The sequence below is a fragment of the Pristiophorus japonicus genome, unplaced genomic scaffold, assembly GCF_044704955.1.
Source record: "Pristiophorus japonicus isolate sPriJap1 unplaced genomic scaffold, sPriJap1.hap1 HAP1_SCAFFOLD_528, whole genome shotgun sequence".
Lineage (NCBI taxonomy): Eukaryota > Metazoa > Chordata > Chondrichthyes > Pristiophoridae > Pristiophorus > Pristiophorus japonicus.
Genome location: NW_027254435.1, coordinates 140,818 through 167,665, shown reverse-complemented (window position 1 = coordinate 167,665; position 26,848 = coordinate 140,818). Strand labels below are relative to the sequence as shown.

Below are 26,848 nucleotides of genomic sequence, written 5' to 3'. Positions count from 1 at the left end.
CTGTGGATGTGGACGTATTGTGTACTGCAACTGTACAGTTAATCATGAAACAGAACAGGATCTTTCCGGAAAGTTCCGAGAGAGCAGCCTGCATGTTCGGAAGCTGTGTGTGGTGTGCTCTGTGAAGATATCACAGGGATGTCATGCAATCTGTGCATCTATCAGTCTCTGTGGTGCAATGGATTAGTGCGTTCAACTATTAACTGCAAGGTTGGTGAATCGTAGCCCATTCAGGGACAAAGCCTTTAACTGTTTTTCCCTGAGGATTCGGTGCCGTGCAGTTCCAGGTTGTCATTGTGCGTTTTGACTGCACGAATATATTACGCAACCATTGCCAGCTGTGCTGTTATCAAGTTATACCAACTGTTACTTGCATTTTCGCGTGGTTGTTCGTTGTCTCGTCTCCAATTGATACGCTCATAATAAAGAATGAAACTGAGTACTGTGAATAATGAGTAAGTGTGACATTAGCTCCTTTAATAAAACTCCAGAGTGCTTATATACCGTGCTCCCAATGGATGCTGGAATCCCTCGGGACTCCAACAGGTAGGCCCTCTGGTGGTGGTGTGATACAGATCGCCAAGGGTTAACTGCATAACACAAGGTGTGTGTGGAAATCAACCATCAAAAGCCCTGTCATTAACCACAGGGGTTTCCTGCAATTTTCTGATCGCAAAGCGCTTTCAGTCCTTGTCCTTAAAATTGCAGATGTGGGAATTGGGGAGTTTAATGACTTTGAAAGGAGAACATTGTTGTTTGGTGCAGTTCCGTTCAGAGAAATGTTTGTGAAAGGAACGTTTTGCAGAGAGAGGGATTGAGCATTTCAGATTGTTGCTGAACACTTCTCTCTGGGCACTGAGCTAAGCAGCAGCTTCCGTAGTGTAGTGGTTATCATGTTTGCTTCACACGCGAAAGGTCTCTGTTTCGAGCCTGTGCAGAAACATTATTTGTGAAGCAAAGACTTGTCTGCAATAGAATTGAACAAAAGCTGTCCGGGATACATGAGCAATGAACATTTTAAAACTAATCCACTCAAATACAGAGTGTGTAAAATCAGATCGGGGATAAAACTTCATTAAGCGTTAAATTTCCACTAATTATTAAAGTTCAGTTATTGAAATTTCAATTGTCGCTTTTCGCATTTCTTTCATTCTGCGAAACAACACTATCGGTTTATACCATCAGATCTAAGTTGCATTTGAAACCCACAAACAACTCATTAATTATTCGCTCTTCCCCAGTTCCAGAGCTGAGAGGGTTATTGTCCATCCCTGGGATGCAAACTACCTCGGACCCGGGCCAAAGCTCCTCGTGCACCGAGCACAGGCTCAAGAAAACCCCGGGGGAGAGGAGATCCCGATCACTGGGCCTTCCAGCAACAGTGGACAAGCGCCCGGTCTGAAACTTTCATGAGTAATAACTTGTAACTGAAGCATCCAACAGTCAGGATGGCCGAGCGGTCTAAGGCGCTGTGGTCAGGTCGCAGTTTCCTCTGGAGTTGTGGATTTGAATCCCACTCCTGACATTCAGTGTTTTTAATTACAAACTCATTTGTTTTGACACCACTCTGAAGTGCTTTGGGACATCAATCGAACTTCATAAAATTACTCCACTTCAATTCCAAACGTTGATATCAAAGTTACTTCCCAAACCGGGAAACGATCCCGGATGGCTGCAGCGAAAGGAATGGTTTTGTGAAGCATTGAAAGGTGCCCTCTAAATATCTCAAAATAATAGAAGATTATGGGTTCATTGATGATGTTTTTCCGTGAAAGCAACATAAATTTTAATGAACAGTAATCGACAAACATGGGGCTCAAACCCACAACCCTGAGATTAAGAGTCTCATGCTCTACCGACTGAGCTAGCCGGGCTTCTCAACATCTACCCTGTCAATCCCCTTCAGAATATTGTCCGTTTCAATGAGATCACCTCTCATTCTTCGAAATTCCAGAGAGTATCGGCATATTCTACACAATCGCTCATCATAGGACAGCCCTCTCATCCCAGGAATCAATCTGTTGAACCTCTGTTGCACCATCTCCAAGACAAGTATATCCTTCCTTAGATAAGTACTATGGGCGAATATCCTGTTTTTCTGCTGATTCTACGGTTGTATAAAAAGTTATTAAAATTCAACAGTCGCTGGGCAAATATATTTGTATTTCCTTCAGTGTGCAATACATGTGGGTGCATTAATGCTGATTGAAACAATTATTCAGTATTTCACCGACTTGAATTATTTTTTATCAACTTGCTCTGTAACAATGCTTTCCCTGACCGAAAATCAAACACTGACCACAGCAATGAGAACACCAAACCCTAACCACGAGACGGCCAGGGAGCACTGTTTGCAGTTACCCCATAGTACCGAATATATAGCCCACAGTACAAGAGTAAGGAAGTCTTGCTACAATTGTACAGGGCCCTGGTGAGACCACACCTGGAGTACTGTGCACAGTTTTGGTCTCCTTATCTGAGGAAGGATACACTTGCCTGGGAGGTGGTACAACAGAGGTTCACCAGATTGATTCCTGGGATGAGAGGACTGTCTTAAGTTGAGAGATTGTGTAGAATGGGACTATACTCTCCGGTAGTTTAGAAGAATGAGAGGTGATCTCATTGAAACACACAATATTCTGAAGGGGATTGACACGGTAGATGATGATAGGTTTTATCCTCCGGTCTGGAGTATCTAGAACCAGGGGGCACAGTCTCAGGTTAAGGGGTCGGCCATTTAAGACTGAGATGAGGAGGAATTTCTTCACTCAGAGGGTTATGAATCTGTGGAATTCTCTGCCCCACTGGCCTGTGGATGCTGAGTCTCTGAATATATTCAAGGCTGCGTTCGATAGATTTTTGGAGTCTCAGGGAATCAAGGGATCGGGAGATCGAGCGGGAAAGTGGAGTTGAGATCGACGGTCAGTCATGATCACATTGAAAGGTGGAGCAGGCTTGAGGGGCCGTATGGCATACTACTGCTCCGATTTCCTATGTTGTTATCTGTACTGGCTCTGTGAAAGAAATTTCCATTAGTCCCATTCCCCAGCACCCTGCAAATGTTTCATTTCAACTATATTTCCCTTTGGAAAGTTACTATTAAATCTGCTTCCGAAACCCTGTCAGGCAGAAAAATATTCACATTAATTTTATCCAGCCCCATTTTAGACATTACTTTCCCTGCTTTGCATGTCATGCGTGGGCAAATGCGTGGCAGATGAAGTATGATATGGATAAATGTGAGGTTATCCACTTTGGTGGTAAAAACAGAGAGACAGACTATTATCTGAATAGTGACAGATTAGGAAAAGGGGAGGTGCAACGAGACCTGGGTGTCATGGTACATCCGTCAATGAAGGTTGGCATGCAGGTACAGCAGGCGGTTAAGAAAGCAAATGGCATGTTGGCCTTCATAGCGAGGGGATTTAAGTACAGCGGCAGGGAGGTGTTACTACAGATGTACAGTGCCTTGGTGAGGCCGAACCTGGAGTATTGTGTACAGTTTTGGTCTCCTAACTTGAGGAAGGACATTCTCGCTATTGAGGGAGTACAGTGAAGGTTCACCAGACTGATTCCCGGGATGGCAGGACTGACATATCAAGAAAGACTGGATCAACTGGGCTTGTATTCACTGGAGTTCAGAAGAATGAGAGGGGATCTCAGAAACGTTTAAAATTTTGACGGGGTTCGACAGGTTAGATACAGGAAGAATATTTCCAATGTAGAGGAAGTCCAGAACCAGGGGTCACAGTCTAAGGATAAGGGGTAAGCCATTTCGGATCGAGATGAGGAGAAACCTCTTCACCCAGACAGTGGTGAACCTGTGAAATTCTCTACCACAGAAAGTTGTTGAGGCCAATTCACTAAATATATTCAAAAACGAGTTAGATGTAGTCGATACTACTAGGGGGATCAAGGGGTATGGCGAGGAAGCAGAAATGGGGTACTGAAGTTGCATATTCAGTCATGAACTCATTGAATGGCGGTGCAGGCTCAAAGGGCCGAATGGCCTACTCCTGCACCTATTTTCTATGTTTCTATGTATCTGTGAATTATTATCTTGTCTCATTTTACACACTGCATTTTAGGACATTGCTTTAAAATGTTTGGTGCCTGTGACACCAGCCATTGTTAGATTTAGTCACACACCATCCTGACTTGGAAATATATCGCTCGTTCCTTCATCGTCAATGGGTTAAAAGTCTCGAACTCGCTCCCTAACAGCTCTGTGGGAGCACCTTCTCCACACGGACTGCAGCGGTTCAAGATGGTGGCTCACCACCACCTTCTCAAGGGCAATTAGGGTTGGGCAATAAATTCTGGCCTTGCCAGTGACACCCAGATCCTGTGAACTAATATAATAAAACAATATTTTGGGAGTCTGGTTCTAAATATTCTTTGCTGATGACACCAGGAATCTGGGGCAACTTTTGTCAAATTGGGCGCAAAACTGGAGCGGTAATTCCTACCTTACACAGAAAATAGAATCAATATTAAAGATAAAATCACATGGTGCTCATTTTCAGAATCAACGCAGTAAGATTTGAAATAAAGTGAAAGAATTTCAAAGTGAAAGGATTTGGAAATTAAATGTGACTTGTATTTCGCTCTTTAATTCAACTTTGTGGCGTCTGTCTGCCATTCATGTCTCTGCTGAATAAGGAAGGAGGGGTTTGACATTTACCAGACTGCACTGTTCCTGATATTTGTGGGCTCATCGTTTATAATGAGATGTTTCTTAACTATTGGTCAGTGCCCACTTTAGCTCAACTGTTGCTTCGTAGTACCAACTTTATGAAAAGTTTGATTTTGTCTTAATGCACTTGCTGTCTGGTGTTTTTGTTGTCATTTTCAATCCCCTTCTTTCGCACTGAAACAAATTGTAACCGCGTTTTTAAATTAGCAGTGCGAGATTTTTGCAGGGCATATTTAAATGCTTCACAAAACCTTTCCAATCACTTCAGTTACCAGTGTTCGATTCCCAGTTAGGGAAGTAATTTTGCTAACACTAAGTGAAGTAATTGAATTAAATTACACTGATGACCCAAAGCACTTCAGACTGGTGTCAAAACAAATGCATTGATAATTAGAAAGAAGGAATGTCAGAAGTTGGACTTGAGTTTCTGGGATGGAGTATAAATAATCCTCTGTGCACTGGAACTGGGAAGGGTGAATAATGAATGAGTTGTTTCCGGGTTTGAAATGCGGCTTAGATCTGCTGGTATTAACCGACAGCATTGTTTAGCAGAATGAAAGAAATGCTAACATGATCACTGAGGGTCAGTCGAAACTTCAACAACTTCATTTTAATAATTTGTGAAACTTTAATCATTGAGGAAGTTTTATTCCCTTTCTGATTTTGCACAGTCTGTTTTTTAGGAGACTGGTTTTAAATGTCCATTGCTCATCATGGGATCAGAGAAGTTTACAGGACGGAAGGAGGGAATAAACAATTAAAATCAGTTTTTGTTACAAAAATAACATTTTCATTTGGGCTCGAACCAGGGATTTTTCGCAGGTGAGGCGAACATGATAACCGCTACACTAAAGAAACTACTGCTTAGTGCAGTACCCAGACAGAAGTGTTCAGTGTCAAGCTGAAATGCTGAATCCGTTTCTGCAAAAAATTCCTTTCACAAACATTTCTCTGACCGAAACTGCACAAAACAATAATGTTCCTTTCAAATGTGCCAATTATTTTCGTTTTGCTTTTATTTTGCTTTCATGGGATAAAATAATTAATGATTCGATAATCTTCTTTTACACAAGTAAAGAAATGCTAACTGAGAGAATGTCAATCCGTCAATAATTTGTTCTGTGCTCTGCATGTTTGTAATGTCGCCAAGTTTGCTGATGATACAAAGATAGGTGGGAAAGCAAGTTGTGAGGAGGACGCAAACAATCTGCAAAGCGATATTGATAGGCTCAGTGGGTGGGCAGAAATTTGTCAGATGGAGTATAATTTGGGAAATATGAGGTTAACCCCTCTGGTAGCAATAATAAAAAAGCTAATAATTATTTAAATGTGGAGAGATTACGAAATGCTGCGGTGCAGAGGGACCTGGGGGTCCTTGTACATGAAACACAAATGGTTAGTATGCAGGTACAGCAAGTAATTAGGAAGGCAAATGGGATGTTATTCTTAATTACAAGGGGGATGGAGTATAAAAGCAGGGAATTCCTGCTACAACTGTACAATTGTGAGACCACCAAGTGCAGAAACTCTAAAGGAATATAAGAAGTGCAGGGGTGCAATTAAAAAATATATCAGGAAGGCAAAGAGAGAGCATGAAAAAATGTTGACAAGTAAAATCAGGAAAAACACAAACACAAAGACATTAAGTGTAAGAGGATAACTGGAGAAAGAGTGGAGCCTATTAGATACCACAAAGGAAATCTGTGTGTGAAGGCAGAAGACGTGGCTATGATTCCTAATCGATACTTTGCCTCTTTTTCACAAAAGAGAGGGACTGTTGATGCAGCACTTCAAAGACCGGACCTCGTTCGGGTGAAATGTGCCCGCACTGTCTCAGTTGCTTTTCGACCGAGAGCACCTCTGGTTGTTCTAAAGAGTCGAGTCGAGTAGGTCTCAATTCAACATCAGCTCTTTATTTCTCCAGCAAATGCACGATGTTTTAGAAATATATTAAGAGCAATGGATAACTAAAGAAAGGGTGGGTCTATTAGATACCATGAGGGTAATCGGTGTGTGGAGGCGGAAGATGTGGAGATGGTTCTGAATGAATACTTTGCGTCTGTTTTCACAAAAGAGAGGGGCGATGCAGACACTACTATGAAGGAGAAGAAGTGTGAAATATTAGATGAAATAAACATAGTGAGAGATGAGGTATTAAGAGGTTTAGCAGCTGTGAAAGTGGATATCACCAGGCCCGGATGAAATGCATCCCAGGCTGTTAAGTGAAGCAAAAGAGGAAATAGCAGAGGCTTTGACCATCATTTTCCAATCCTCTCTGGCTTCAGGTGTGGTGCCAGAGGACTGGAGGGCTGCTAACATTGTACCTTTGTTTAAGAAGGAAGAAAGGGAGAGACCGAGTAATTACAGGCCAGTCAGCCTAACCTCGGTGGTGGGTAAATTATTGGAAATAACCTAAAGGACAGGATAAATCTTCACTTAGAAAGACATGGATTAATCAACGACAGTCAGTACGGATTTGTTAAGGGAAGGTCGTGTCTGACTAACTTGATTGAATTTTTTGGGGAGGTAACCAGGAGGGTTGATGAAGGCAAAGCATATGATGTAGTGTGTATAGATTGTAGCAAAGCTTTTGATAAGGTCCCACATGGCAGACTGGTCACAAAAGTAAAAGCCCATGGAATCCAGGGCAAAGCGGCAAGTTGGATCCAAAACTGGCTCGGAGGTATGATGCAAAGGGTAATGGTTGGTGGGTGTTTTTGAGACTGGAAAGATGTTTCCAGTGTAGTTCCGCAGGGCTCATTACTCAGATCCTTGCTTTTTGTGATTTACATCAATGATCTACACTTGAATATAGGGGTTATGATTGAGAAGTTTGCAGATGATACTAAAATCTGCTGTGTGGTTGATAATGAAGAAGAAAGCTGCGGAATGCAGGAGGAAATCAATCAACTGGTCAGGTGGGCAGAACAATGGCAAATGGAATTTAATCCGGAGAAGTGTGAGGTCATGCATTTTGGGAGGGCTAACAAGGAAAGGGAATACACATTAAATGGTAGGACACTGAAAAGTGTAGAGGAACAATGGACATAAGAACATAAGAACATAAGAAATAGGAGCAGGAGTCGGCCATACGGCCCCTCGAGCCTGCTCCGCCATTTAATACGATCATGGCTGCTCCGATCATGGACTGGGTCCACTTACCTGCCCGCTCCACATAACCCCTTATTCCCTTATCGTTTAAGAAATTGTCTATATCTGGCTTAAATTTATTCAACGAACCAGCTTCCACAGCTCTCTGGGGCAGCGAATTCCACAGATTTACAACCCTCTGAGAGAATAAATTTCTCCTCATCTCAGTTTTCAATGGGCGGCCCCTTATTCTAAGATTATGCCTCCTAGTTCTAGTCTCCCCGATCAGTGGAAACATCCTCTCTGCATCTATCTTGTCAAGCACCCTCATAATCTTATACGTTTCGATAAGGTCACCTCTCATTCTTCTGAATTCCAATGAGTAGAGGCCCAACCTACTCAACCTTTCCTCATAAGTCAACCCCCTCATCTCCGGAATCAACCTAGTGAAACTTCTCTGAACTGCCTCCAAAGCAAGTATATCCTTTCGTAAATATGGAAACCAAAACTGCACGCACTATTCCAGGTGTGGCCTCACCAATACCCTGTATAACTGCAGCAAGACTTCCCTGCTTTTATACTCCATCCCCTTTGCAATAAATGCCAAGAGTCCATTGGCTTTCCTGATCATAAACTTAATTTAAGACAGAGATAGACAGTTTCTTAACTGATAAGGGAGTAAGCGGTTATGGGGAGCGGGCAGAGAAGTGGACCTGAGCCCATGTTCTGATCAGCAATGATCGTATTAAATGGAGGAGCAGGCTCGAGGGGCCGTAAAGCCTACTCCTGCTCCTATTTCTTACGTTATGTTCTTATCACTTGCTGTACCTGCATACTAACCTTTTGTGTTTCATGCAAAATTACCCCATTCCCACTGTACTGCAGCACTTTGCAACCTTTCTCCACTTAAATCATAACTTACTCTTTGATTTTTTCTGCCAATGTTCATAACCTCACACTTTCCAACATTGTACTCGATCTGCCAAATTTTTGCTCACTCTATTAGCCTGTTTATGTCCTTTTGCAGATTTTTTGTATCCTCTTCACACATTGCTTTTCCTCCAATATTTGTATCATCAGCATACTTGGCAATGTTACACTCGATCCCTTTTCCCAAGTCATTAATATAGATTGTAAATAGTTGGGGCCCCAGCATCGATCCCTGCGGCATGCAACTAATTACTGATTGTCAAACCGAGAATAAACCATTTATCCCGACTCTCTGTATTCTGTTAGTTAGCCAATCCTCCATCCATGCTAACATATTACCGCCAACCCCGTGAACTTTTATCTTGTGCAGTAACCTTTTATGTGGCACCTTGTCAAAATGCCTTCTCGAAGTCAAAATACATCACATCCACGGGTTCCCCTTTATCCACCTTGTTCATTACATCCTCAAAGAATTAATAATTGCTGTAATCACCATGAATACCTATACTTTCTGTGATAGACCGAGCTTATAGACTATCTGGCTTCTCCTGCCCTTTGCCAGGCACGTGTTCCGGGTTTAATTTTACAAACTGTGTGAGTTCGTTGATCGCGGGGAGACGGTAGGAGCCTCTGTGGTCCCACTGTGAGGATGTGGAGGGAACACGGTGGCTGGGTGATCCGTGACATTTCTGTAAAGGGCAGCGGAGGAGAAGGATTGAGAACTTTCAGTGTGGGACAGAAGTTGTTTCAGGTGAGCCAAAACATTCCTGATCAGCACAGAGGGATCTCACTGGTCAGCTCCCCTTTGTTGCGGTTGTTGTGCCAGAGGTTTCTGTAGTACAGCGGTTATCACGTTTTCTTTACATGAGACAGGGCCTTGGTTCAATCCTGGCCACGAACTTTATGTTTAATCTTGCAATAGAGGAACAATCAGAGGCGAGTTTATTCTCCTGGCAAATGCTGCCTGATCTGCTGAGATTTCCAGCATTTGCTGTTTTTATTTGCTATTTATTCTCCTGGCGAAAGGGCTCCCTTATTCCTTCATTGCTCTTTATTTCACTTCAGTAAATAGATAACTTTCAGTGAGAGAAAACGGATCCACTGGGGACCTTTCGCGTGTGAGGCCAACGTGATATCCGCTACACTGCAACCCATCAAAGGGCGAGAAACCACTGAATATAAAGGATGAGCTCACAAATATCAGGTGCAGTGCAGTCTGGTCAACGTCAAACCCTCCTTTCTTATTCAGCAGAAGCATGAACGGGAGTCAGACGCCACAAAGTTTAATTAAAGACACAAATACAAGTAACACTTCCAAATCTTTTCACTGTAAAATTCTTTCACTTTATTTGAAATCCTACTGAATTGAATCTGAAAATGAGCACCATGGGATTTTATCCTCACTGCTGATTCTATTTTCTGTGCACGGTAGGAATAACCGGTGCTGTTAAATTTGACAAAAGTTGCCCTAGATTCCTGGTGTTATCGGCAATGAAGGTTTTGAACCAGAATTCTAAAATACAGTGTGTAAAATGGGTTAATATGCATAAGAACATAAGAAATAGGTGCAGGAGTCGGCCATACGCCCCTCGAGCCTGCTCCGCCATTTAATACGATCATGGCTGATCCGATCTTGGACTCAGGTCCACTTCCCTGCCCGCTCCACAAAGCACAGGACAAATGATTGAAGTATCCGACTGTCCCTCAGTTAGCATTTCTTTCATTGTGCAAAAGAAGATGAGGGGTTAATTAATGATGCTTTCCCGTGAAAGCAACACAAATGTTTCAGAAAAAAACAAACGGTGACTGGCAGTTGAGCCTTGCTTCTGACACCTGGTGGGAATGGGCGGGGATTTTAAAGCCACTTGTATTGTGAAACCTTCATATAGACGAAAATCCCAAACGCCCTGTGTAGACCTCGTGGCGCAATGGTAGCGTGTCTGACTCCAGATTAGAAGGTTGCGTGTTCAAATCATGTCGGGGTCACTGTATTTTTGGAAATTGTTCTTCCAGAATTAATATTTTCTTTGCTGTTTGGCAATAACCAGACCCTTGCTCCAAAGTCTGTCTCACTGTTTCCCCGGTGTCAGGCAGAGATACGCCTGCTGCCCTCATTTATTTCATGTGACAGGACACAGCAGTTCAAAATCAACCTGCAGGTGGCCACACCCAGCATTGAATAGTCAGGATGGCCGAGCGGTCTCAGGTGCTGTGTTCCGTCCGCAGTCTCCTCTGGAGATGTGGATTTGAATCTGACATTTCTTACTTTTTATAATTAAGTGAAACTCATTGTTTGACACCACACCTCACTCCAAAAAACTGGAATTCAGCAGTTCACCTGCTCACTTCACATTTCCGTCTGACCAGGTGCTGAAAGTGGAGATGTTTCCGCAGTGTAGCGGTTCACATCTTTGCCTCACAAGTGAAAGCTCGCTGGGCGGGAATATTTTCCGTAGCTTTCTCCTCATGCATGCTCAGGGGCGAGTTTGTTCTCCTGTGAAAGGTCATAAGATCATAAGCATGGAAGGATTAGGGGCCGGAGTAGGCCATTCGGCCCCTCAAGCCTGGTCCACTATTCAAGAAGATCCTGGCAGTTCCTCGACAGCAAGTTTAAATATCTGGTTATGTTCCTAACATCATTTGAACGCAGTGTTTCTGTAGCGTCGTTGTTGTCACGTTCGCTTCACACGCGAAAGGATCCCGGGCGGAACGTGATTTTTGAGACTATTTTTGCTGTGAAATAAATTGAACAAAAGTCGCCCCAGATTCCTTGTCACATGAGCAATAATCATTTTAAACCAGTCTCCTAAATACAGAGTGTTATGTCTTGAATAAAAAATCTGACCAGATACTGCAAACTGAAAGTAAGGTGTGACCGTCGTCCTTTATTACAAGTCTCCAGTGTGCCTCTCCAACCTGTGAGGCCTCCTGATGGATTGTGGGATCCCTTGGGACTCCAGTGGATGAGCCCTCTGACGGTTAAACAAGGTATTTACAGGTTTATATATGTAACAACACTCCCCCCGCATCGCTCCCCCCAGTCTCCCCAAAGTCAACAGTGTAACTATTTACAATTTGAGTCAATCTGTGGCCTTCCTTTCGCTGGTTGAACTTCTCGGTGCAAATGCTGGTTTTGGTGAGTCATTTGTTGCACCCTCGCTGGCCTGCTGGGCGTGGTGAGTCCTGCTGGGCTGCTGCGGGTGATGGGTTCTGCTTCGTGGTCAACCGCTGGGTTGATTGCCACTTGTGTGTGTGTTAGAGGAGCGAAAAAGGTAGAGTCTATTGTGGGTTGTTCTGCATAGTCCGTGAATCTGAGTTTGGTTTGGTCCAAGTGTTTCCTGCAGGTGAGTCCATATGAAAGTTTGACCAGGAACACCCTACTCCCCTCTTTGGCCACGACAGTACTGGGAAGCAACTTGGGACCTTGTCCATAGTTAAACATAAATACAGGATAATTAATCTCGAATTCGCGTGACACATTTGCTTGATCATGATATGTATTCTCTTGAAGCCGCCTGCTCTCTACCTTTTTGTGTAGATCAGTGTGGTCTAACGAGAGCCTTGTCTTAAGTGCCCTTTTCATGAGCAGTTCCACGGAGGGAACGCCAGTGAGCGAGTGGGGTCTTGTGCGGTAACTAAGCAGGACTCGGGATAGGTGACACTGCAGTGAGCCCTCAGTTACCCTCTTCAAGCTCTGCTTGATTGCTGCACTGTTCTCTCTGTCTGACCATTGGATGTTGGTTTAAACGGGGTAGATGTGACATGTTTGATCCCATTGCGTGTCATGAACTCTTTGAACTCATCACTGGTGAAGCACATCCCATTGTCACTGACAAGAACGTTAGGCAGGCCGTGCATGGCAAACATGATCCGCAAGCTTTCAGTGGTGGCAGCGGACATCATCTCACATTCAATCCACTTAGAGTACGCATCTACAACCACAAGGAATATTTTACTCAAGAACGGACCTGCATAGTCGACGTGTACCCTCGACCACGGTTTGGAGGGCCAAGACCAAAAACTTAGCAGCGCCTCCCTGGGTAGATTGCTTAACTGCGAGCATGTATTACATCTGTGAACGCAGGACTCTAAGTCCGCATCGATACTGGGCCACCACATGTGGGATCTGGCTATCGCTTTCGCCATTACAATGCCTGGGTGGGCACTGTGGAGATCACTAATGAAAGTGTCCCTGCCCTTTTTTGGCACCACTACTTGATACAGTCTGCCTGTATGGACATTTTATCTCTGCGCCGCTGGTACGGCTTTATTTCTTCCTTCATCTCTAACGGAACACGAGACCAACTCCCGTGGAGCACACAGTTTTTTTTACTAAGGACAATGAGGGATCTGGGCTCATCTAGGTTCTAATCTGTCGGGCGGTAATAGGTGATTGCTCACTCTCGAATGCTTCCATTACCATAACTAAATCTGGGGGCTGTGCCATCTCCACCCCTGTGGTGGGCAATGGCATCCTACTGAGAGCATCGGCACAGTTTTCTGTGCCTGGTATGTGGCGGATGGCGTAGTTGCATGCGGACAATGTGGGCGCCCATCTCTGGATGCGGACCGATGCATCTGTATTTATCCCCTTACTTTCAGAATAGAGGGATAAAAGTGGCTTCTGGTCAGTTTCCAATTCAAATTTGAGCCCAAACAGATATTGGTGCATTTTTTTTACTCCATAAACACAGGCTAACACTTCTTTTTCGATCATGCTGTAGGCCCTCTCAGCCTTAGACAGACTCCTGGTGTATAAGTAACCAGTTGCAATTTCCCAGATTCATGAGCTTGATGCAATACACACTCAACATCGTATGATGACGCATCACATGCTAGCACCAAACGCTTACATGCATCATACAGCACAAGCAATTTTGTTGAGTATAACAGTTTTCTAGCTTTTACAACGGCATTTTCTTGGCTTTTACCCCATACCCATTCGTTTTCTTTCTGCAGTAAAGCATGCAGTGGTTCGAACAGTGTTCTGAGACCCGGTCAGAAGATACGAAAGTAGTTCAGGAGTCCTGGAAACGACCGCAGCTCCGTCACGTTCTGTGGCCTTGGTGCGTTGTCGATTGCCTCCATCTACGAATCGGTGGCCTGATGCTGTCCGCCGCAATTCTTCTCCCCAGGACAATGCACTTCGGGCGCCAGGACAATGCACTTCGAGCATTTTAACCTTTGCCCCACGCGATTAAGCTGACTAAGAACCTCCTCCAGGTTCTGCAGATGCTCATCTGTGTCCCGACCTGTAACCAAGATGTTGTCCTGGAAGACCACGGTGCGTGGGACCGAATTCAGTAAGCTTCCCATGTTTCTCTGGAATATTGCCGCGGCTGATCGAATCCCAAATGGGCATCTGTTGTGAATGAAGAGACCTTTGTGCGTGTTCATGCAGGTGAGGCCCTTCGATGATTCCTCCAGCTCCTGCGTCATGTAGGCTGAGGTCAAGTCCAGCTTCGTGAACGTCTTTCCTCCGCCAGCGTCGCAAAAAGGTTGTCTGCCTTTGGTAGTGGGTATTGATCCTGAAGGGAGAAACATTTGATAATTACTTTGTAATCACCACAGAATATGACGGTGCCCTCTCCCTTGAGGACTGGAACAATCGGACTGGTCCGCTCGTTGAATTCGATCGGCAAAATGATGCCCTCTCGTTGCAGCCTGTCCAGCTCGATCTCCACCCTCTCTCTCATCATGTACGGTACTGCTCTCGCTTTGTGATGGATAGGTCGCGCCCCGGGGAATTAGGTGGATCTGCACTTTTGCTCCTTGGAACTTTATGATGCCTGATTCGAACAACGAGGGGAATTTGTTTAAGACCTGGGCAGACGAAATGTTGTCGACGGGCGAGAGCACCCGGATGTCGTTCCAGTTGCAGCGTATATTCCCCAGCCAGCTCCTGCCGAGCATCGTGGGGCCATCGCCCGGTACCACCCAGAGTGGTAACTTGTGTATCGCTCCATCGTAGGAGACCTTTACAGTAGCACTGATGATTACAGGAATCAGTTCATTTGTGTAAGTTCTCAGTTTAGTGCGAATGGGAGTCAGGACTGGCCTTGAGGCCTTGCTGCACCACAATTTATCAAGTCTTTCTGCTCATAATGGACTGGCTCGCGCCCATGTCTCGCCCCATTGACACCGGGAGTCCATTTAATTCAACCTTCAACATTATCGGGGGCACTTTGTGGTAAATGTATGCACCCCATATACCTCTACCTCCTCGGTCTGATGCTCTGGTTCGTTGTGATCTGCCGTGGATCTGCCCTCCTCTGCAACATAGTGGTTTGCAGCATTAGCAGGGTTTGCAGCTTGCCTGCACATTCGTTGCAGGTGTCCCATTGTTCCAGAGCCCTTGCAAACGTATCCTTTGAAGCGGCATGATTGGAAACGATGATCACCCCCGCAGCGCCAACAAGATGTTAATGGCGTAGCATTCATCACCCTTGATGGTGGACTCTGAGACATCTGCAGACGTACAGCTACAGGCATGTCAGGCCTGCCCTGTACGTAACGATTTGAAACCAACATTACTTTGTTCACAGTACTTGTACAGCACTCGTGTGCTGAGAGATTTGTTTGGTATTGTCACTGGTGGCGATAAACGCTTGGGCTATCGCTATGGCTTTACTCAAGTTTGGGGTCTCGACTGTCAAAATTAGTTAACGAAGTATTACTTCATGGCCAATGCCAAGTACAAAGAAGTCCCTGAGCATGTGCTCCAAATGTCCTACAAATTCCAAATGCCTGCAAGGTGTCTTTGTTCGACGACATAGCTCGCCACTTCCTGGCCTTCAGACCTTTTGCACATGTAGAACCGGAACCTCGCCATCAGAACGCTTTCCTTCAGGTTAAGATGCTCTCGGACCAGTGTGCACAAATCAACATACGATTTATCTGTGCATTCCGCTGGAGCAAGCAGCTTTTGTATGAGGCCATAAGATGGTGCCCCACAAACAGTGAGGTGAATCGCCCTTCCTTTGGCAGCATTCGCTTCTCCTTCCAGCTCGCTGGCCACGAAGTATTGGTCAAGTCGCTCCACTAAGGTTTCCCAATCATCTCCCTCCGAAAATTTCTCCAGGATGCCCATTGGTCTCTGCATCGTTGCGGTGGGGTTCGTCATCTGTATCTCATCGCCAGTTGTATTGCATGAATAAAGAGTCTGACCAGACACTGTGAGCTCAAAGTAATTTGTGACCTTAGTATTTTATTACAGGTCTCCAGAGTGCTTCTCCAGCCTGTGAGGCCTCCTTAAGTTCAAGTGCACCCAAGGGATTGTGGGATCTCTTGGGACTCCAGGGGATGAGCCCTCTGGTGGTTAAACAAGGTATTTACAGGTTTACATACATAACACTTGTTTGCATAAGTTCTATGCAAATTGAAAGGTCTTATTCGGTATTTAAATGTGGAATCTCTCGCAAATTGCCATTAACAACCCAGAAGTGAGAATCATACCCCGGACCAATGAAACAACTGCTTGACAAGAATGGCGATAATGTGCAACCATTATAAAAGCATGTTATTGTGTGCATCTATTCTTTGTAGCCGGAGCACATGAGACCGAATCAGTGACTTTGCTTTTTCGACCTGTATTCTGAAGCGCCGCACGGTCCCACTCCGACAGTCAATGAGCTGCTGGGACGTTAGTGTATCCAGGCTGTGGGTGGCCACCCCGAGTGCAGCAGAGGGGTTTCTGCATTAGTTCTGGGTGGGGACAGTATTTCCCCTTCTCACTTCCTCTTGTCTATATCGTTGTGCTTTGATTTCTCTATTTATTCCTCGTCTTAGTTTCTGCTGTTTAAAAGGGAACAAACGAAGAAATGGGTTTCACTGTAGAAAATAATTTCTCTCACTTAAATTTAGATGTGCTACCGTTGCACCATGAGGTCTAGGAAGCTAGCCGTTGATGTTCTCGGTCATATATAAATATATACATGCATCGTAGCTGTTCCCTGGTTGTCGAGGGGTTAAGATCCGGCGCACTAACCTGGTAACGATACTCGATCAATTCGTCAAATAAAAATAATTGAGGTCTGTGAGTTGATTAGTAATTGCTGTAATCACCATGAATAACCCCATTACTTTCTGTTACGGACCGAGCTTACAGATTCTCTTGTTTCTCCTGCCCGTTGCTGGACACGTATTCCGGGTTTAATTTTGAGTTCGCTGATCGCGGGGAGACGGTCGGAGCCTCTGTGGCTCCACTGTGAGGATGTGGAAGTGAACACGGTGGCTGGGTGATCCGTGACATTTCTGCAAAGGGCAGCGGAGGAGAAGGATTGAGAGCTTTCAGTGTGGGACAGAAGTTGTTTCAGGTGAGCCAACACATTCCTGATCAGCACAGAGGGAGCTCACTGGTCAGCTTCCCTCTGTTGTGGCTGCTGTGCCAGAGGTTTCTGTAGTGCAGTGGTTATCACGTTTGCTTTGCATGCGAAAGGTCCCTGGGTCAATCCCGGGCGGAAACATTATGTTTAAAGTTGCTCTAGTGGAACAATCCGAAGTGAGTTTAGTCTCCTGCCAAATGCTGCCTGACCTGCTGAGATTTCCAGCAATTGCTGTTTTTATTTGCTATTTATTCTCCCGGCAAAAGGGCTCCCTTATTCCTTCATTGCGCTTTATTCCACTTCAATAAATAGATAACTTTGAGTGAGAGAAGACGGATCCACCGGTGACCTTTCGCATGTGAGGCCAACGTGATATCCGCCACACTGCAGCCCATCAAAGGGCGAGAAACCACTGAATATAAAGGATGAGCTCACAAATATCAGGGGCAGTGCAATCTGGTCAACGTCAAACCCTCCTTTCTTATTCAGCAGATGCATGAACGGGACTCAGACGTCACAAAGTTTAAGTAAAGATACAAATATAAGTAACACTTCCAAATCCTTTCACTGTAAAATTCTTTCACTTTATTTGAAACCCTACTGTGTTGAATCTGAAAATGAGCACCGTGGGATTTTTTCTTCACTACTGATTCTATTTTCTGTGCACGGAAGGAATAACCGATGCTGTTAAATTTGACAAAAGTTGCCCCAGATTCCCAGTGTCATCAGCAATGAAGATTTTGAAAGAATCCCCAACAAAAATTGTGTAAAATGGGATACAGTTTAACAGTTAACATGCAAAACACAGAAGAAATGATTGAAGTATAGACTGTCCCTCAGTCAGCATTTCTTTCATTGTGCAAAAGATGACATTGGGTTAAGTAATGATGCTTTCCCATGAAATAAAAACAAAAGTTCAACAAAAAAACGGACGCTGACTGGCAAGTGAGCGCGGCTTCTGACTCCGAGTGGGAATGGGCGGGGATTTTAAAGCCCTTATTTTGAGGAACGTTCATATAGATAAACATCTCATATTCGTTGTGCAGAGCTAGTGGTGCAACGGTAACACATCTCACTCGAGATGAGAACACTGCTAACGAATCATGTCAGGGTTCCTGACCTTTGCGATAATTCCGGAATCAATATTTTCTTTACTGTGTCTTAATAACCAGACCTTTGCTGCAAGGTCTGTCTCACTGTTTCCTCGGTGTCAGGCAGAGGTATGCCTGCTGCCCTCATTTATTTCATGTGACAGGACACAAAAGTTCAAAATCAACCTGCAGGTGGCCAAACACAGCAGCATCTACTCAGGCTGGCTGAGCGGTCAAAGGTGTTGTGTTTGGATTGCATTTGCATGTGGAGGAGTGGGTTCAAATCCAATGTCTGACACTTTCTGTTTTTAATCATTAATCGAAACTCATTGTTTGACACCTCGACCAACTCTTTAAAAGTGGCATTTTGCAGTTCACCTGCTCGCTTAACATTTCCGTCTGACCTGGTGCTGAAAGTGCAGATGTTTCCGCAGTGTCGCGGTTAACACGTTCACCTCACACACGAAAGCTCACCGGGCGGGAATATTTTCTGGAGCTTTCTCTTCATGCATGCTCAGGGGCGAGTTTGTTCTCCTGTGAAAAGTCATGAGATGATAAACATGTAAGGATTCGGAGCCCGAGTAGGCCATTCGGCACCTCGAGCCTGGTCCACCATTCAAGAAGATCCTGGCAGTTCCTCGCCAGCAAGTTTAAACATCTGGGGCGGAGCCAACAGGCGCCTGGCTGCAATCAGCGATAAAACCCCGCATTTGGCAGAAGCCCGGCTCGATCAATTGGGAGAGCATGAAACTTTTAATCTTCGGGTCGCAGGTTCGAGCCCCACGTTGGGGCTTTTTGTTCAAGGTTATCCTGCATTCAACGGATCATTAATTAACCGATAATCTTCATTTGCATAATTAAAGAAATGCTAACTGAATGAGAGTCAATAATTTAATAATTTGGGACAAACAAGTGAAAGACACCTGGTGCTGGTGGGCAATTTTGTTGCCTTTGTCAGTGATGCTTGATGTACAAGTCTAGTTATCAAATCGTGTGCTCAACCGTCAGTTACCTGTTACAAATCAGCGGAGGAGAAACCAGTTTGTTGCTGCATTTACCTGCACAATGTGTGCTGAGATTATCTGTGCAATATGCAATCAGCAGGATGAATAAAAGCAACGCTTTTTGAAATGCAGGCACTACATGTTTTGCACTCAACAAAACGTTGCATTTTCTTTTCATTGCAAGCATTTTACATTAATGCATTGCAATGCCAACACACTTTTTATCTGGCAAGACTGAAGTACAAGCTGTGATGAACAGTATGAAACAGAAACAGCTACTTGAGAACCCATAGCCTCGACGGTATCTGTGTGAATTGCTCTGCATCGATAATTAGCAGAGCGTAAAGAGAGGAAACTGACGGTGTGGATGAGAAAAGGCCGAGCCAAAGTGTAATGTTGGAGATGATCTTGTTTTTGAGAAATGTTTCAAAGAATTTGGCATCGTTGGTTCCATGGTGTAATGGTGAGCACTCTGGACATGAATCCAGCGATCTGAGTTGAAATCTCGGTGGAAACTGAATGCTTGCTGTCGCAGCTGTCAAAAATTTGGGACAAACAAGTGAGAGACACGTGGTGCTGATGGGCAGTTTTGTTGCCTTTGTCATTGAAGCTTGATCTACAAGTCTAGGTGTCAAATCCTGTGCTCTGTGTTAGCACAGTCCCGCATTGCTGAACTCTTTGCTTCAGCATGCAGTCTGAAGTTTGGATTAAATAACAGGAAGATAGAAGTTTGGATGGTAAAGAGACTGTGAGACAATGTGGTGCCTTCAGCCAGTGAGATGAGTAACTGGTCATTGTCTGGATGTTAAATATTTGAGTACCTTATTATGGTGGGAATAATGAAAACTCAGGACTAAACGATTTGATAATGTCTGTATGTTCAGTATTTGAGTGTCACCTTGTTACTATTTAATGACATCTGTAGGTTAAACAAGCAATATTAAGTCTGTCTGTTAAACGATTCAGAAAGCAGTTAGTCAGGATTGTCTAAATGCAAAGAATAAGAGTTCAAAGGCTTTTTCAGTGTAAAGATGAGACATTTATGGACTGTAGAGACATCTACAGCAGAGACACCGGACCGTCGTAAGGTGTGTGTCTCAAGCAGCCACGGAAATCGAAGCAAGCTGCCTTTGTGAAGTGTTCTCAGTAGCTTTCATACTTGGTTTGTTTAGTATGAATGTTGAAATAAAAGACCCAATCCTGCCTTTACTACAACGGACTGTGTGATTGTAATTCGATATTAATAGCAACGAAGCGAAAAGAGCAAGACAGCTGTTTGCAACATTTTGGTGACCCCGACGTGATTTTCAAAAGTTCGGTGGCTTATTCGAAGTCCCCGACGTGAAGCAGAAAGTTGGCTGAGTTGTTGGAAGAAGTGTTTCCCACACATCAGTTCGAGGGGTGAGCATTCTCTTAGTTGTCGTGATTAAAGGGATCTTCAGTTAGTAATGGGAGGCTCAGGGGATATTCCAGTTGAGCTCCAGTCATTTCTTAATGAGTGGATTGAGTCGAAAGGGGGAACTTATGGGATAAGACAGGAAACAATGACAGGAGGATGGAGAGAGACACGGCAGTCCTTAGTGGAGGGTGTCCAGTTGAAAAAGATTAAAGTGTTTGTGTTAAAAAGTGATAAAAAGAGAAAAGCGTTAGTGTTGCAGTGTCTCATGCTGGGGATTCAAACGTTAGGAGAAGAGGCTGAGGCTCGAGATAGGGAAGTCTCAGAACTCAGAGAGCAGCTAACAGCAGTGAGTAAAGAAGTAGAGAATTGGTGATTTCAGGCACTCGGGTCAGCCAGGACTGTTCTGACACTGGATCAGCATCTTGCTGATGAACAGAAGCGTAATCAAGATCGAGAGAAAGGAATATCTAAGCTGCAGCAGATGGTGGTATTAGGTTGCCCAGCGGAGACAGCAATTGATAAAGCTGGGCGGTATTCGGAGGATTCCCCGGGTCTGAGAGTTGAAAAAGGGATTAAAGGACAGGGAGAATGCCCACCGTTCCCATCCGCAGCTCCTTTGTCTTCTCTGACTTCGGAGCCTCGAACCCGTGTGGCTTACGTGGCAATGCGAGGTTCGGAGTCGGAGCACTTAAATGCATCTTCGGTTACTCAGACGCTTAACACCCCACAACATTACGCACGACCTTCCGGTAATGTGGAGAGTGGGGGAAGCACGCTCGAGCGGACAAGGCCAGAGCAGGATCATGATTCCTCTACTTCCTGTGGAGCTCGTGAAGGGAACACGACCTTTAGTGGCTTTAGGGTTTCCTGGTATGAGCGAGGAGGGGTACAGTTACAGGACATGAGAGCTGTCCTTAGAGAAGCCAGGATTTCAGAGCAGAGTGTAACCTGAACACAACACCTTAGACCGCTCGGCCATCTTGACTATTTAGTGCTATGTGTGGCCACCTGCAGGTTGATTTTGAACTTTTGTGTCCTGTCACATGAAATAGATGAGTGCAGCAGGCGTATCTCTGCCTGATACCGGGGAAACAGTGAGACAGACCTTGGAGCAAGGGTCTCGTATTTGCCAAACAGCAAAGAAAATATTAATTCTCGAAGAACAATATCCAAGAATACAGTGACACCAACATGATTTGAACACACAACCTTCTGATCTGGAGTCAGACGCACTATTGCACCACGAGCTCGACGCAGCGAGTCTGAGATGTTCGTCTATTTGAAGGTTTCAAAATACAAGGGGCTTTAAAATCCCCACCCATTCCCACCAGGTGTCAGAAGCAGCGCTCACCTGCCAGTCACTGTGTGTTTTTTTCTTAAACTATTGTGTTGCTTTCACGGGAAAGCATCATTAATTAACCCCTCACCTTCTTTTGCACAATGAAAGAAATGCTAACTGAGGGACAGTCGATACTTCAATCATTTGTCCTGTGCTTTGGGGAGCGGGCAGGGAAGTGGACCTGAGTTCATGATCGCATCGACCATGATCGTATTAAATGGCGGAGCAGGCTCGAGGGGCGTATGGCCTACTCCTGCTCCTATTTCTTATGTTCTTATGTTCTTATGCATGTTAACCCATTTTACACATTGTATTTTAGGAGTCTGGTTCAAAATCTTCATTGCCGATGACACCAGGAATCTGGGGCAACTTTTGTCAAATTTGACAGGACTGGTTATTCCTTCCGTGCACAGAAAATAGAATCAGTAGTGAAGGTATAATCCCATGGTGCTCATTTTCAGATTCAACGCAGTAGGATTTCAAATAAAGTGAAAGAATTTTACAATGAAAAGATTTGGAAGTGTTACTTGTATTTGTGTCTTTAATTAAACTTTGTGGCGCCTGACTCCCGTTCATGCCTCTGCTGAATAAGAAAGGAGGGTTTGACGTTGACCAGACTGCACTGCCCCTGATAGTTGTGAGCTCATCCTTTATATTCAGTGGTTTCTCGCCCTTTGATGGGCTGCAGTGTCGCGGATATCACGTTGGCCTCACACGCGAAAGGTCCCCGGTGGATCCGTTTTCTCTCACTGAAAGTTATCTATTTATTGAAGTGAAAAGGAGCAATGAAGGAATAAGGAAGCCCTTTTGCCAAGAGAATAAATAGCAAATAAAAACAGCAAATGCTAGAAATCTCAGCAGGTCAGGAAGCATTTGCCAGGAGACGAAACTCGCTTCTGGTTGTTCCTCCATAGCAAATTTAAACATAATGTTCCTGTCCGGGATTGAACTGGCCACTTTTTGCATGTAAAACAAACATGAAAACCACAACACTACAGAAACCTCTGGGAAAGCTGGCACAACAAATGGGAGCTGACCAGTGAGCTCCCTCTGTGCTGATCAGGAAATTAACCAGGGACCTGTCACATGTAAAAGAAAACATGATAACCAATGCACTGCACAAACCTCTGGCACAGCAGCCCCAACAAAGGGGAGCTGACCAGTGAGCTCCCTCTGTGTTGTCTCACCTTAAGCAACTTCTGTCCCACACTGAAAGTTCTCAATCATTCTCCTCCGCTGCCCTTTACAGAAAAGTCACGGATCACCCAGACACTGTGTTCACTTCCACATCCTCACAGTGGGCTCACAGCGGCTCCTTCCGTCTCCCAGCGATCAGCAAATTCGCCCAGTTTACTAAACTAAACCCGGAACACGTGTCTGGCAAAGGGCAGGAGAAGCCAGATAGTCTGTAAGCTCGGTCTATCACAGAAAGTATTGGTATTCATGGTGATTACATCAATTATTAATCGTCTCACAGACCTCAATTATTTTTATGCGATGAATTGATCGAGAATTGAAAGCAGGTTAGTGCCCGGATCTTAACCCCTCGACCACCAGGGAACAGTTATGATACATGTAGATATATTTATACATATTTAAATATAAACCTTAATATCAATGGCTAGCTACCTAGACCTTATGACGAATAGCAGTGCATCTAACTTTGTGTGAGAGAAATTGTTCCACAGTGACACCCATTTCATCTTTTGTTCCCTTTTAAACACTAGAAACTGAGACAGGGGGTATAAATAGAGAAATAAAAGCACAGGGATATAGACAAGAGGAAGAGAGAAGGGGAAAGATACTGTCCCCACCCAGAACTAATGCAGAAACCCCTCTGCTGCGCTCGGGGTGGCCACCAACAGCCTGGATACACTAACGGGAGAACACCAGCGGCAGGTCGGGGCCATAAAAGAAACGGCGAGCGTCCCTGGGAGCAGCTTGTTGGTCCCGGGAGACTGCGCCAGGGAGCAGCGCGAGCTGGTGCAGGAGGGCGGCGGCAGCGAAGAGTGACGTCATCAAGGTCTAGGTCGGTGATTGGAGCGTGGGCAAACACAGCAGGAGCGGCGAGATCGGGGCGAAGGAGCGGCCTGAGTTCGGGGGCCAGGGGCCCAGGGCCAGCACGGACCAGCCCACACTGCGATATGTGTGTGCACTGGGTCCGTGCAACAGAGCTGGTCTCCAGTTGTCTTGGATAACCCTTGCCACTGGACCAAGACCTAGCTCTGTCAAGCCCGTGTGATGGCTGGGGTGCAACGGCCACCACACGTTAAAAAAATCCACGCACAGGCATCTTCCACCCTTTGGGATGTAGTTCGGATCCTTCATTGAAACACCTGTGAACTCATTCTTTTTCGGCGTGGAAGCAAGTCATCCTCGTTTCGAGGGACCGCCTATGATGATGATGATGATGGATACATTAACGTCCCAACAGCTCATTGACTGCAGGAGTGGGACCGTGCGGCGCTTCAGAAAACATGTCGAAAAGGCAAAGTCACTGATTCCGTCTCATGTGCTCCTCCGATCAAGAATTGCAACAAACACTGAAAATGCTTAAATACTGATTAAATATTACCTTCACATTTGCTAAGCTCATTGGTCTTGGGTATGATTGTTGATTTGGGTTTGTTACGTGAAATTTGCGAGAGATCCTGATTTCAAATCCCACACCAACTTTGAATTTGCATCAAACTTTTGTAAAGAAGGACTTGTATTTCTGCAGCGTCTGTGAGGAACTCATGACGCCCCAAATCACTTTACAGCCGTTGAGTTGCCTTTGAAGTGTTGTCATGTGAGGAAAGATTTGCCCAAATCACCTCACACGCACCTCAACTCTTTCCAAAGGGGTTCATAGAATCATAGAAGTTTACAGCACAGAAGGAGCCATTTCGGCCCATCGTGTCCGTGCCGGCTAACAAGAGGCTATCCAGCCTAATCTCACTTTCCAGCTCTAGATCCATAACCCTGCAGGTTATGGCACTTCAGGTGCACATCCAAGCACTTTTTTAAATGTGGTGAGGGTTTCTGCCTCTACCACCCTTTCAGGCGGTGAGTTCCAGACCACGACAACCCTCTGCGTGAAGAAATTTCTCCTCTAAACTTTCGACCAATTACTTTAACTTTATGCCTCCTTGTTGTTGACCCCTCTGCTAAGGGAAATAGGCCCTTTCTATCCACTATATCTCGACCCCTCATAATTTTATACACCTCAATGAGATCTCCCCTCAGGCTCTGTTCCATGGAAAACAAATTCAGCCTATCTAATCTGTCTCATGGCTAAGATTCTCCACTGCCGGCAACATCCTCGTAAATCTCCTCTGTACCCTCTTCAGTGCAATCATGTCCTTCCTGTAATATGGCGACCAGAACTGCACGCAGTACTCCAGCTGTGACCTAACCTGCCCCACCGACCTCATCTCTTGTATTCTATGCCTCCGCTAATAAAGGCAAGCATTCCATATTCCTTCTTAACCACCTTAGCTACCTGGCCTGCTACTTTCAGGGATCTTTGGACTTGCACTCGCTGGATTCTGGGGAGGACCCAGCAGATTGGAAAACTGCAAATGTAATGCCCCTATTTTAAAAAGGAGGCAACAAAAAGCAGGAAACTACTGACCAGTTAGACTTACATCTGTGGTTGGGAAAATGTTGGAATACATTATTAAAGAAGCAGTAGCAGGACACAGAAACATAGAAACATAGAAAATAGGTGCAGGAGTAGGCCATTCGGCCCTTCGAGCCACACCACCATTCAATAAGATCATGGCTGATCATTCAGCTCAGTATCCCTTTCCTGCTTTCTCTCCCTACCCCTTGATCCCTTTAGCCATAAGGATCACATCTAACTCCCTCTTGAATAGATCTAACGAACTGGCATCAACAACTCTCTGCGGCAGAGAATTCCACAATTTAACAACTTCTGAGTGAAGAAGTTTGTCCTCATCACAGTCCAAAATGGCCAACCCCTTATCCCTTAGACTCTGACCCCTGATTCTGGACTTCCCCAACATCAGGACATGTCCAGTCCCGTCAGAATGTTATATGTTTCCATGAGATCCCCTCTCATTCTTCTAAACGCCAGTGATCTCTCGATCCCTTGATTCCCCGAGACTCCAAAAATCTATCGAATGCAGCCTTGAATATATTCAGAGACTCAGCATCCACAGGCCTGTGGGGCAGAAAATTCCACAGATTTATAACCCTCTGAGTGAAGAAATCCAACATCATCTCTGTCTTAGATGGCCGACCCCTTAACCTGAGATTGTGCCCCCTGGTTCTCGACACTCCAGCCGGGGGAAACAACCTCTCAGCTTCTACCCTGTCAATCCCCTTCAGAATATTGTGTGTTTCAATGAGATCACCTCTCATTCTTCTAAACTCCGGAGAGTATCGGCCCATTCTACACAATCTCTCAACTTAAGACAGTCCTCTCATCCTAGGAATCAATCTGGTGAACCTCTGTTGTACCACCTCCAAGGCAACTATTTCCTTCCTTAAATAAGGAGACCAAAACTGTGCACAGTACTCCAGGTGTGGTCTCACCATGGCCCTGTACAATTGTAGCAAGACTTCCTTACTCTTGTACTGTGGGCTATATATTAGGTACTATGGGGCGAGTGCCCTGTTTTTTTGCTGATTCGATGGTTGTATAAAAAGTTATTAAAATTTGACACTTGCTCGGCAAACATATTTGTATTTCCTTCAGTGTACTCCTTACTCTTCAAGGGCTAGATTTTCCCCAAGCAGTTTTGTCGGCGCACTGAACACAAGCGCACCGACTTTGCGCGCTGGAAACGGCTCGGGGAAAAACTCGCCCCATCCTGGCCGCTGTGTACAGTCCCCGGAGTCCTGGCGTGGTGTCGATGGTGAAGTGGGGGGCGGAGCCAAATGCCTGCGCCGTAAACTCTGCCGGCACCTTCGCACATGGGCAGTAGGGAGAGAAAACTTGGCACTCGGCCATTTTTAACAGTGTCAA

General features: G+C 45.0%; 3 non-coding genes across 3 annotated transcripts; 2 read left to right on the top strand and 1 right to left on the bottom strand.

Annotated features, from left to right (window-relative positions):
* Positions 1–1,801: 1,801 nt before the first annotated feature.
* Positions 1,802–1,874, bottom strand: trnak-cuu (transfer RNA lysine (anticodon CUU)). The gene has a single exon. It is a non-coding gene; the product is annotated as a tRNA-Lys (tRNA).
* Positions 1,875–10,630: 8,756 nt separating this feature from the next.
* trnaw-cca (transfer RNA tryptophan (anticodon CCA)) lies at positions 10,631–10,702 on the top strand. The gene has a single exon. It is a non-coding gene; the product is annotated as a tRNA-Trp (tRNA).
* A 6,406-nt stretch (positions 10,703–17,108) lies between these two features.
* Positions 17,109–17,181, top strand: trnaa-ugc (transfer RNA alanine (anticodon UGC)). Its single transcript has one exon. It is a non-coding gene; the product is annotated as a tRNA-Ala (tRNA).
* The last annotated feature ends 9,667 nt before the right edge of the window (positions 17,182–26,848 follow it).